Raw genomic sequence first — 10,708 nt, 5'->3', positions numbered from 1 at the left:
GGGATTGTGTTGGGAAGGTGAGCATCACAAAATGCCGAATTATTAGAACAAAGTGTTCTTGTGTTAAAAGAGTACTTGAGTCGAGGCCCAATGTCCATCTGCAACCTTAATTCTTAACTTATAGATATGAGTACATAGTTCTATTCCCCTCTTGTTATATGTAAATATACTTACATGTATACATGCCTGTATTTACACCTCTGTAAACGTCCTTTGCCTCCTGGTTCTTTCATCTATTTCCTTTTTACTTCTCTCGTGTCCCACCAACATGTTCGGCTTTCATTCGGGTTTAGTAATTCCTCGCTGCTACATTGCCCTTGATTGAGCCCCACTAGGCATCCTACGACCTTCCTTCCATTGATTTTAGTTCACTTGTTGTTCCCTTGTCCCTGGGTTGGTCCCCCCTCCCCTTCCTTTCTCCCACATCCCTTCTCCCGTATCCCCCCAGAACCATTAGTCCCATTCTTTTCACCTCTGAATTATTTATTATTTTCTCTAGGTAGACATGCAGATACATTAATAAGTGCAAAAACCAAGGAAAGCCTAATGAAACAACAAAGGAAGTCAAAACCAGCAAAGCAATAACAACAATAGCAAAAAACAAACAAAATAACAGTAACAGAAAGGGCACATCGTACATCTTGTCTGGCCTCAGACTTTTGTCACCAGTAGCTGTGGCCCAGGCATTCTGTTAACACATGTCTTATCGTAGAAACAGACTGGGAAATCCACCGAGGTTCGAATTCTGAGTGACTTCCCTCATAGGTGCCGATGCCGACTTCAAAGCCAAGGGTGGTTTGCCCTCTGAATACCCCAGAATAACTTCTTCAGAACTTTCTCTGCCTTGGGAGAGGCTGGTATCCAGTTCATCATTGGCAGAGTGAGGCTTACAGCTCGATTGTTTTCAGATTGCCTGCTAAGCTTCAGGGAGGTCTGCTGGTAAACTCAGAAATTCAGGAATGAGTTGAGCATGTGGAAGAATTCTTTTCATGTTTGAACTCTGATCTAAGCCAAGAGCCTTGGAAATTTTTAATCTGTCTCTTTATATTTTCTTCTCAGAATTAGATAAGGGTCTGCTCGCTCAATTCAGACTTTGTCAAGAGGACTTATTTCTGAAGCAAGGAGGGGGGGTGGAGGTGTGGCGGGGAGGCCGACCCTGGATTCTTGTTTTATAAGACAGAGTTTGAAGGAGTCAGATGAGGGCAGATTAAGAACGTTTGGATACATGGTTTTCATTTTCTCCCCACTTCCCTCCCCTTTTTGTTTACTTTCTTAATGATTCCAGGGGACAATTATGAAGTATCTTAGGGGAAAGTACAGCATCTCTGTGGTGTTGTCTTCCTAAACAACTGTTATGGAGAAATGACAGAGGACACATATGTGACCTCTACAGTGCTAAGGGTTTAGACATAGCAGCAATTGGGAGGGTGGCTCGGGACAGGGCTGCGCTTTGTTCCCACGGGAGGGCACCTAAGGAGGACGACGGTTCCTCTGCGTAATTTACACATCCTTATGTTCTTACGTTTCCGGGAGTCTTGAGGGAGGACAAGGATTTATGCTTCTAGAAGATTAAAGGGTTTGTTTTCTCTCTGGAACAGTTGCTGTACTCTGTTCTCTTGCATGCTGCAAATTCTGATGAACCTTCAGGAATGATCAAATTCTTAAAAACCAATTAGGTTTTCTGTTCTAGGGGGCATTTAAGGTTCTGGGGGGATGGTGGGTGGAAAGACAGCAACAGAACAATTGATACCAGGAATTAGGCAGCAGGTTTCTATTTCATCTCTTTAAAGATACAGTCGCTTGGCTTAACTATCTTTACCTTCGTTTTCCCACCTGTAAAATGGAGATATTTCCCTGCTACTTTGCAGATTCTCAGATTCTGCAGAATCTGCCGATTTTGAGAACTTCTCCAGGGGGCGTAAACAATGTCAGTACGTCCACATTCACGGGGCAAGAAAGGATTAGTCCTTGCTGGAAGACTTTCTTGGGTGGCTGTCCATCAAAGGAGCTCTGGTGCAAGGAACCCTATGACCTCATGGCTTGTTCCTGCCATGCCCATTGTAACCTGATCGTGTCTCCACTAACCCCTTGTCGGCTTTGATGTACGTTTCCGTCTGGCTAACCGATCCGATCCACGGCAGGAAGAATGAGTTTTCTCCCCTGGTGACTGAATTTGTGATCTCCACGCTCTGGTTCATCTGCTGCTTCCTTCCTAGATCTGTCCCTAACCATCCCCCACACCGTCTTTCCAAAGCATTAAAGGGAGCTCAGTTTTAACAAGGGTGGGGGTGAGTTGAAGTATGAGCTAGTTCAGTCTTTGATCTGCTGCTACCAGATCAAAGTTTAATCCCTGATTTTTTTTGAAGTATTTTGGTTCGAGTGAGAGTAATCTACACACAGCAGATATATTTGCTCAGCAGCCCGCCTAACTATAGAGTTTTGTTTTAGCCAGTTCCGTTGGAGTACAGATCAGTTGGAACGCTGGAGTCAGAGACCTCAAATTGTAGTCACACGCAGGAGAGGGAGCTGGAGCGCTGCTGGTATAGTGGTTACACATTGGGCTGACAACTGCAAGATCCCCAGTTCAAAACCATCAGCCGCTCCTCTACAGAAAGGCGGGACTTCCTACTCCCGTAAAGAGCCACAGTCTTGGAAACTCACAGGGGGCAGTTCTACCCTGCCCTGTAAAGTCACTGTGAATTGATGTCAACTTGATGGCAGTTGAGTGAGAAGGGGAGGGAGAGGTGTGTGTTGTGGCAGAGTTGTGAAAAGAAACTTTATTCACTCATCATGTTCTTGCCAAGTATCTAACTTAACGCCATGGAGATGCGCCGCACCTGGCTGGATCCAGAAAAGGAGGCGTAGACCCTATCCGTGACAAGTGTATCATTTTTTCAAGCCCTTCAGGGTAGAAAGCCATTGGTAGCGACAGTGACTGAGGAACATGACCTGGTCACAGGGCGTGTATTATAGGCGTTTGGGAAGCAGCGAGTGTTCTGATTGGGGGAATTGAGGTTTCAGGAAAGACAGGTGGAATTCATAGTTTGAATTGGCAGAGGCTGAGGGTTTGCCTCATAAACAGACATTTGGGACGCAATATAGACGGGCTCAGGATGTGGGAGTTTCCTTGACCTTGCTGCTTGTTGTTCCCCACCCCCACCCCACCCCACCTCTTTATCCCTGGTGGCCTAATGGCGATGTATTGCCAACTGCAAGGTCAGCTGAAGAAAGACAGGCCTTTCTACTTCTTCAAGAATCACAGCCTGGAAAACCCCACAGGGGCAGGTCTGCCCCGTCCTAGAGCGTCGCTAAGAGTTGGCATCGGCCGGAGGGGCAGTGAGTTTGAATTTACCTCTCGAACCAGTAATACCACTGTGGTGTACTGAGAAACTGTCCAGGAGAAAGAAAAACCCTTGATGTGTCCTATTTGCCGATATCTATGGTATAAATATACTCGTGAATTTCAAGTTGGTGTGGTGGGTTACGTGTTGAGCTTGTCACCACAAGTTGTGGCAGTTTGAACCCACCCACCAGCCTTTCCTTGAAAGATGAGGCTGTCAGCTCCTGCAAAGACGTGGAGTCTTGGGTACCCGAAGAGGGCATGCTACCCTGCCATGTGCGATCGCCATGAGTTGGATGGATAGACGTCCAGCTTACAAACTCACTGAGAATTTCCACACTCAGCTCTCACAAGCCTGTGAAGGCCTACTTCAGCACATGAGTGGAACAACCTGGTTTCGTTCCTATGGGACACAGCACGGTCACTGGACCTGCCTGCCCACAGCCTCAGCAGAAGCCCTGCAGGAGACTTTGGTAGGCTTTCCCATGACTGTCACTGACTGGTCCGTAGGTGGGCGCACCACCCAAGGGAAGCCATCCTGTGGTCTGGCCATTGACATATGAGCTTATGCTTTGGCAGAAAGAGAAATTAAAGAAAAGAATGTAAAAGCCCTTGTGGTCAGTTTCCACTCATAGCAATCCCATGTTACAGAGAATCGCCCCAGAGGATTTCCAAGGCTGTAATCTGTACGCTCGCAGACTAATTGCCGCATCTATCTCCTGTGGAGTGGTCGGTGCCTTTGAACAGCCACCCTTTCAGTTAGGAGCTGCTCGCTCACCCTCTGTGACACCAGGGCCTCTTTGCAGTGCGAACTGGGAATACCAAAGAGCCAGTTACGGGAGTGGAGTTCATGGCCAATTAAGGTCGTGTGACGGGACATTCAGAATGAAAACAACCGCTAACACCGAAGGTGATTGTAGCGAGAAGAAGAGCCCCACAGCTGCCTGCATTCTCAGCAGCTTTCTACTTCCAGGTCCAACACGCCCTCTCCTTTCTCTAACATGGTGACTGTGCCAGGGGTACAGCGAGTCCTGAATTAGGATGTATTTGAGGTAACATGAACCACATGTACTTTTGTGCACACATGTGTGCATGTGGCGTTCGTGGAGGCCCCTGGCAGCACTGTGGACTAGGCATTGGGCTGCCAACCACCAAGTTGCTGGTTGAAATCCATCAGCTCCTCTGCAGGAGCTAGATAAGGCTGTCCGCTCCTATGAAGACCCACAATCACAGAAACTGTAGAGCAGCGGTTCTCAACCTGTGGGTCGTGACCCCGTTGGGGGTCGAATGACCCTTTCACGGGGGTCGCCGGATTCATAAGAGTAGCAAAATGACAGTGATGAAGTAGCTATAACAATAATTTTATGGTTGGGGGATCACTGCAACATGAGGAACTGTATTAAAGGGTCGCGGCATTAGGAAGGTTGAGAACCCCTGCTGTAGAAGATTAGCTGGAACCCACTGGATAGCGGGGGTGTGTGGGGGGGGTGGGGGTGGGGGTTGAGTTTGTGTTAGTAATAGTATGGATGATGTTGCCCTGTGTGACTTGCTGATAAGGTCATTCTCAGGTGCTCACTTGCAGATGTTCAAAGATCAGGTTTATAAAGGTATTTCTAAGAAAAGGAATAATGAAAACTAAGAGAAAAAGTGAAAAAAGAAGAGGCATTTGACTTCCATGTCAGGTCTCAGCACACAGTCGTAGGAAGGGAGGAGCCCTGTCATAAGTCAGGGACTGCCTGTATGAGGGAGGGCCTCACTGGGGGTGGGGGGTTTATGTGGCACCTACCTACCTGTCTGTGAATGCAACAGATCCTTTAAGAGTTGGGGACAAATCAGTTACTTCTGATTGAGGTGGTAATAGGCCTTTGCCCCTTTTATTGGGGAGGGAAGGATGCCCTCCCCGCGCACCAGGTGACTTGTGAAGATTACGTTTCATGTCCCCGCAGAGTTGGTTGAAGCCCATGATCTTGAGAGAGCAGCCACTGTGGGAAAGTGGTGGGGCGCTATTTCCCTGGGGCCAATCGTCACCGAAAGCCATGCGGAAGTTGTTCCGTGAGCAGCAGGAGGAAACAAGGCTTCTTTCTTTGCGGAGGGCAACTGGCGAGTGAGGGTATGGGAAGACGGCCCGTCCTGCAGTGGTCTGGCGTGCCATCTGGAAGGCCCAGGGCACACTCGTGCCTTCATCCCTGCCTGCTGTCCTCCCCGCACGCACATTTGTGAATCATCGGACTGTTAGATGGGGGCAGTCAGGTTGGGCTGTGTCTGTGTCCAAGACTTAGTCATCCCCGCCAGGATGTAGCTTCCCTGGGAGTCAGGTGGTCGGAGGGCAGTCTGGTCAGGAAGGCTAGTACGGTCCTCCCATTCTAAGGACCCGGCATGGGGAGGTGTGGAAGAGGGGTCAGTGTGCGGAGTGGCGAGTATGGCATCTATCTACAACTCCATCGTTCGACGTCAGCTGTTGGACCTTCAACACTTTCTTTCAGATCCTCCGTTTTCTCATTTGTAATGAAGCATTTCACCTGAAGGAAGTTAACTTGCAGTGTGGGAAAGCAAGCTCCTTTGACATTTGAGCGAAACCTCTGGGTTCGCTAATGGGAACTTTTGCATTCTCTACATACTTGGTGCCCGTTATCAGGAGACACCGGTCCCTGGAGAATGGCATCATGCTTGGTAAAGTGGGGTGGTGGTGGTGGTGGGGCAGTAGTGAAAAAGAGGAAGACCCTCAACACGATGGATTGACAAAGTGCCTGCCACCAGGAACTCACACACAGCAATAACTGGGGGGTGCGGGTGGGGGTGGCAGCGCAGGACCGGGCTGTGTTTTGTTGTGTTGGACATGGGTCATTATGAGTCGGAACTGGACAGTACCTAAGAACAACAAGAACAGAGCCAGAGCTTCCTGTGCAGTTTTAGGATGTTTACAACACTGTGGGGACTCGTGGACCCCGGATTAACTCCTGCATTCCATATGGCCTGGAATTATCCCTCTTGCTGAGATTGCGTTTCTCTAAGATTCAGGAATCTGCAGAGTTAGCTAAGCCCACCACACGTTTCTTAGGAAGAAGCAAGACCCCTCCTCAAAGGCTTCAGACAGAAGCCATACCCAACAAGTGGGGACCCTGGGAGAGTCCCCAGCCTTGGAGTGTGCCTGACAGTGGGAAGAAAGGAAAATGGAAGTGTATGCAACATAAGTAACGTTCCTGGATTAAACGCTGTTGCTTGTTCCAGTGGCGTTGATTCTGCCTCAGGTCACCTACCTATGTGCCAAGTAGACCTGGGTGTTCAAGGCTGGGACTTTTCATTGGCAGATGCCCTCAGACCACTTTGTGGGCCTGAACCGCCAACACTTTGGCTAGTAGTAGAGCAAATGTTTACCTGTGTGTGTCTTCCAGGGATACATGGATTGGATGGTGCCCTCCTCTCAAAAATTCACCTTGGAACTTACCTGTAAATGTGACAGGGTTTGTAAATGTGATCAGTTAACCGGAAATCGTATTACTCCAAGCTGAGCATGTCCTAAAAAAGGAGACAAGACAGAGAGTCTTACAGGGTGGAGGGCCATTTGAAGATGCATCTGCAAGCCAAGGAAGGTTTGTGGCTACCAGAAGCTGAGACAGAGGGAAGATCTTGCCGAGTGCCTGTGGCAAGAACTGGGCCCTGCCAACATCCTGCATTCCGACAGCCAGCCTCTAGACCCGAGAGGCAATGACTGTCTGTTGTTCAAAGCCACCCACCTTGTACTCCTGGGCTGCAGCAGCCCTAGGAAATGAACTGGGACACACAGGTCCCACATACAGACTGCTGGAGAGAATACTGGGGTGGGCTAGAATGTGCTGCGGCCAGAGAGCACTGGAAGGAAATTTGAATCAAACGCAATGACACATGCATGTCCATGAACCCTGGAGGTGCAGTGGGTGATGTCTGGGGCTACCAACCCCACGCCAGTGGCTTGAACTCACCAGTTGCTCCCTGAGAGAAAGGTTAGGCTTTCTGCCCAAGAGGATTTACAGCCTTGGCAAATCCAAGGGGTCAGGTCCACTCTGTTCTCGAGGGTCACTCTGAGTTGGAATCACCTCGAGGCAGTGAGTTTTGGCTGCTCCACAGGAGAAAGACGGGACTTTGAACTCCCCTAGACTCAGTCCTGGACACTCACAGCAACAATTTACCTTGTTGTCTACAGTGCTGTGAGTCAGAGAACTTACTGACTGGCAGTCAGCTGGGGTTTTATATGGAGTGTGGAATAGAGGGAGGTCCTGGGGAGGGAGTGGTATAAGGAGGGCTGGGTGGAGAAAGCGTGCAGGCGATGATGCTATTGCTCGACTTCCTTTTGGGAGAACTATATTGCGTTGAAATATCCCTGCCTTCAACGAGCCTGTCGTTGAGTGGATAGGACAGTGCATGAATTATTTCGTGTTCTTGGGAGGATAGGATATGTTTCATAAGAGAAGCACAAAACGTGTTAACTAGCGGTTCAGAAATGGAAGAGAACACTCCATTGGAGAGGCTGGGGAGGGCCCCAAGGAACAGACTAAGGCAGTCTCTTCAGCCCATAGGCCTCCCACAGAGGATCATTAGGACAAAGCCAATGAGTGCCTGGGAAGGGTTCCAGATGGCCTGGCATGTCTTTTAAGTGCCTAATAAATTTTTAGCACTCCTTTGAGTTGGGTCTTAAAACGTGGTTAGCATTTCTGAATTCTGTCGTCTACTAAAAAATACTTTTTAGTGTAAAGCTCGTTAGTTTACCAGTCCCACCCCCAACCCCCTAAAAAAAACAACAACCTGGCTATTAAGGTTTTGAATAGTCTAAACCAAAGGGTCAAGATTTTTCAAATTTACTGTATAACTTCTCCCAGGGAACATTTTGTTCTGCAAGTTGGTGCTTGAGCCGGTCCTTTATTTTTGGACGTTTTATTGTGAGTTGGATGCAGGCCTGCAGAGCAGATTCTAGTTTTACAGTCGACAGTTTATACGCATTCTGATTGCTCTCACCTAGGCCATCCTCTCAGTGGCTCACCACCGTCCCACTTCTCCCGGTGTTCTTCCCCTGGGCTTCCTGCCGCCGTTCCTTCATCTGGCCCAGCCTCTGAACTTTGTCCTCCAGTAAAGGCAGTCCTTCTGTTGGCCTGGTACATTGAAATCTATCTCCTCTTTGTATTCTTTTCTTGGGCAGCGTTTTAAGAACCAACTGTGAGCCCAAGATTGTGCCAAGGGCATGTGCTCTGATCCCCAGACCTTGGGTAGCTTACATTGTTTCTCGTTAGGCGTATTGGATAGGTACCACCTAGGAAGGGGACAGGATGTAACTGCTTAGAACATCTGGATCCCATTTTATTTGGAAAAATCTGTTGGAAAGGAAATATCCAGATGGGGCATGTGACTGACCAATTCACGCAAGGCCGTTGAGAGGGTCTGGGTCACTTTGGCTCGGTCTCACTTCCTCACAAGTGAGACAGGGTGAATTGCACGTGGAAGGCTCCCTCAGGCCAGTGTGAGTTCTGAGGCGATCACTGGGACAGTGCTCACCCCCCAACCCTCTCCCCTCTACCAGCATTCACATGAAAACGCTCAGGAAATAGATGAAAGCTGTAGGGTTTGGCGTTGCTTGTTTGACCCCTGATTTTGGACTGCCAAAACCTTGAAGAAAGATTAATCTGCTGTTTGGAGACTCGTCGCTGGTGGCTTTAAAGGATAATTTCTTGATTCCAAGAAAAAGCCCAGGCGATTCTTAGCAGGAGCTTTGTAGATTCCCCACACTGGTTGTGGGTGGGCGAGTTTGTTTGAAGAGGCCCCTGACCCGGCTCTTGGGCTCTGGGCTGGGTGCAGTGGTGGGATGTGTGGGTTGGAATGAAAGATGGAAAGTTAAACCGGGGGCTCAGTGGGAGTCTAATCAAGAGAGAAGTTTCCTGTGGATCAGGCCCAGACCCAAGAGGCGGGGGAGGGCTCTTATTTCCGGCCTGAAAAGAAATCACAACACGGGGAGCCCGGGGTGTGTTACAGGAACGTCCCTGGGGCATCTCGGGAGCTCAAAGCCCTCCTCACCTAGACACAGTTGTTTGTCTTACACAAAAGTGGGGAGCGGCCCGAAAAGGCCCAAATGTAGCAAAGCCAAGCTGAAATCGTTGGGTTTTCGCTCCCTTTCTGCCTAGTAAAGAGCCATCTGTGACGTTTCCTTGTGACCGGAGTCTGCAGGGCCTCGTCTCGGGGCTTTACAAGTGTGAGACACCGGGGAGCCGGAGGCAGAACTCATTTTTGACCTGTTAGTTTGGGGTCTTGCGAATACATGCCCCTCATGCTACATCAGGACTTAGAGAAACGCCTGTCAGGTAGCCTTCAGGGAGGAATAAACTTTCTTTGTGCCTACGTCCCCACGTACTAAGGAACAGTAAATAACCCAAATTAAATGCATGTCCAGATTCACAATCCCTCTAATCTTGACATGAACATAGTTTGTTCTTGAAAATTACTGGAAGGGAGCTGGAAAGATCATGCTTCTTACTGTGGCCTTTTAAGAAAGGAGGGGGACATGGGTGATGCTTTGATTAGCAAACCTGTCACCCAGGATTTTGTCTTCTCCCACACACACCCTCCCAGCGTCTGGAAAATAGACGCTTCTCTTAGCCGTGCTTGCTCCTTTTTTTTATTTTGACCTTGAATATTCTGCCCAGTGGGTTTGCTGTACAGGAGGGTGTAGAAGGATGTGCTGGTCCACTGATTCCAAATTGGGAGATGTGACCCAGGGTCAACTAATCCTGGCATTGCAAAGCGGGACTGTTTCTGAGCACCCGCTGACAAAGGGGGGATGGCATTTTCATACCTGACCACCTGAACCTAGCTTAGATGTAAACCAGTAAGCAGTTCCTGATTTCAATCATGTTTTTGTCTTTTCAGCATCCATTTGAATAACACGCCATTGCCAATAGCTCTTGGTTTTCATTTCACTTCACTGAGATTCTGTCGCTCGCCAACCCCATGCCACCGACTAGCTGAGGTGGTTGGTCCCAGGCTACTTTGGTGAAGCGGTTCCCGCTGCACTTAACGCCAGCCTTCAAGCCCAGAGCCTAGCTCCCGCTCTATTTTGTAGGAGTGGAGTCGCTTCAATTCCACGGATGTCAGTTGTTGTTCATTTTACTGCACTGGCACATATGGGAGAGGCCACCCTTGTCACAGGCCCCTTGGCGGAGGTAACGATGGCACTAAAAAACACACCAAACCAAACTGTCATTGAGCTGATTCTCACTCATAGTGACCCCACAGGACAGGGCAGTCCTGCCCCTGTGGCTGTTTGAGACTCTTTGTAAGAGTAGGAAGTCTCATTGTTCTTTGGAGGAGCAGCTGTGGTTTCAAACTGCTGGATGGTCTTGTGGATCT

The sequence above is a fragment of the Echinops telfairi genome, unplaced genomic scaffold (assembly GCF_000313985.2).
Source record: "Echinops telfairi isolate 266 unplaced genomic scaffold, ASM31398v2 ScPeMD7_9;HRSCAF=40, whole genome shotgun sequence".
Classification (NCBI taxonomy): domain Eukaryota; kingdom Metazoa; phylum Chordata; class Mammalia; order Afrosoricida; family Tenrecidae; genus Echinops; species Echinops telfairi.
This window is presented reverse-complemented; position numbering follows the sequence as displayed.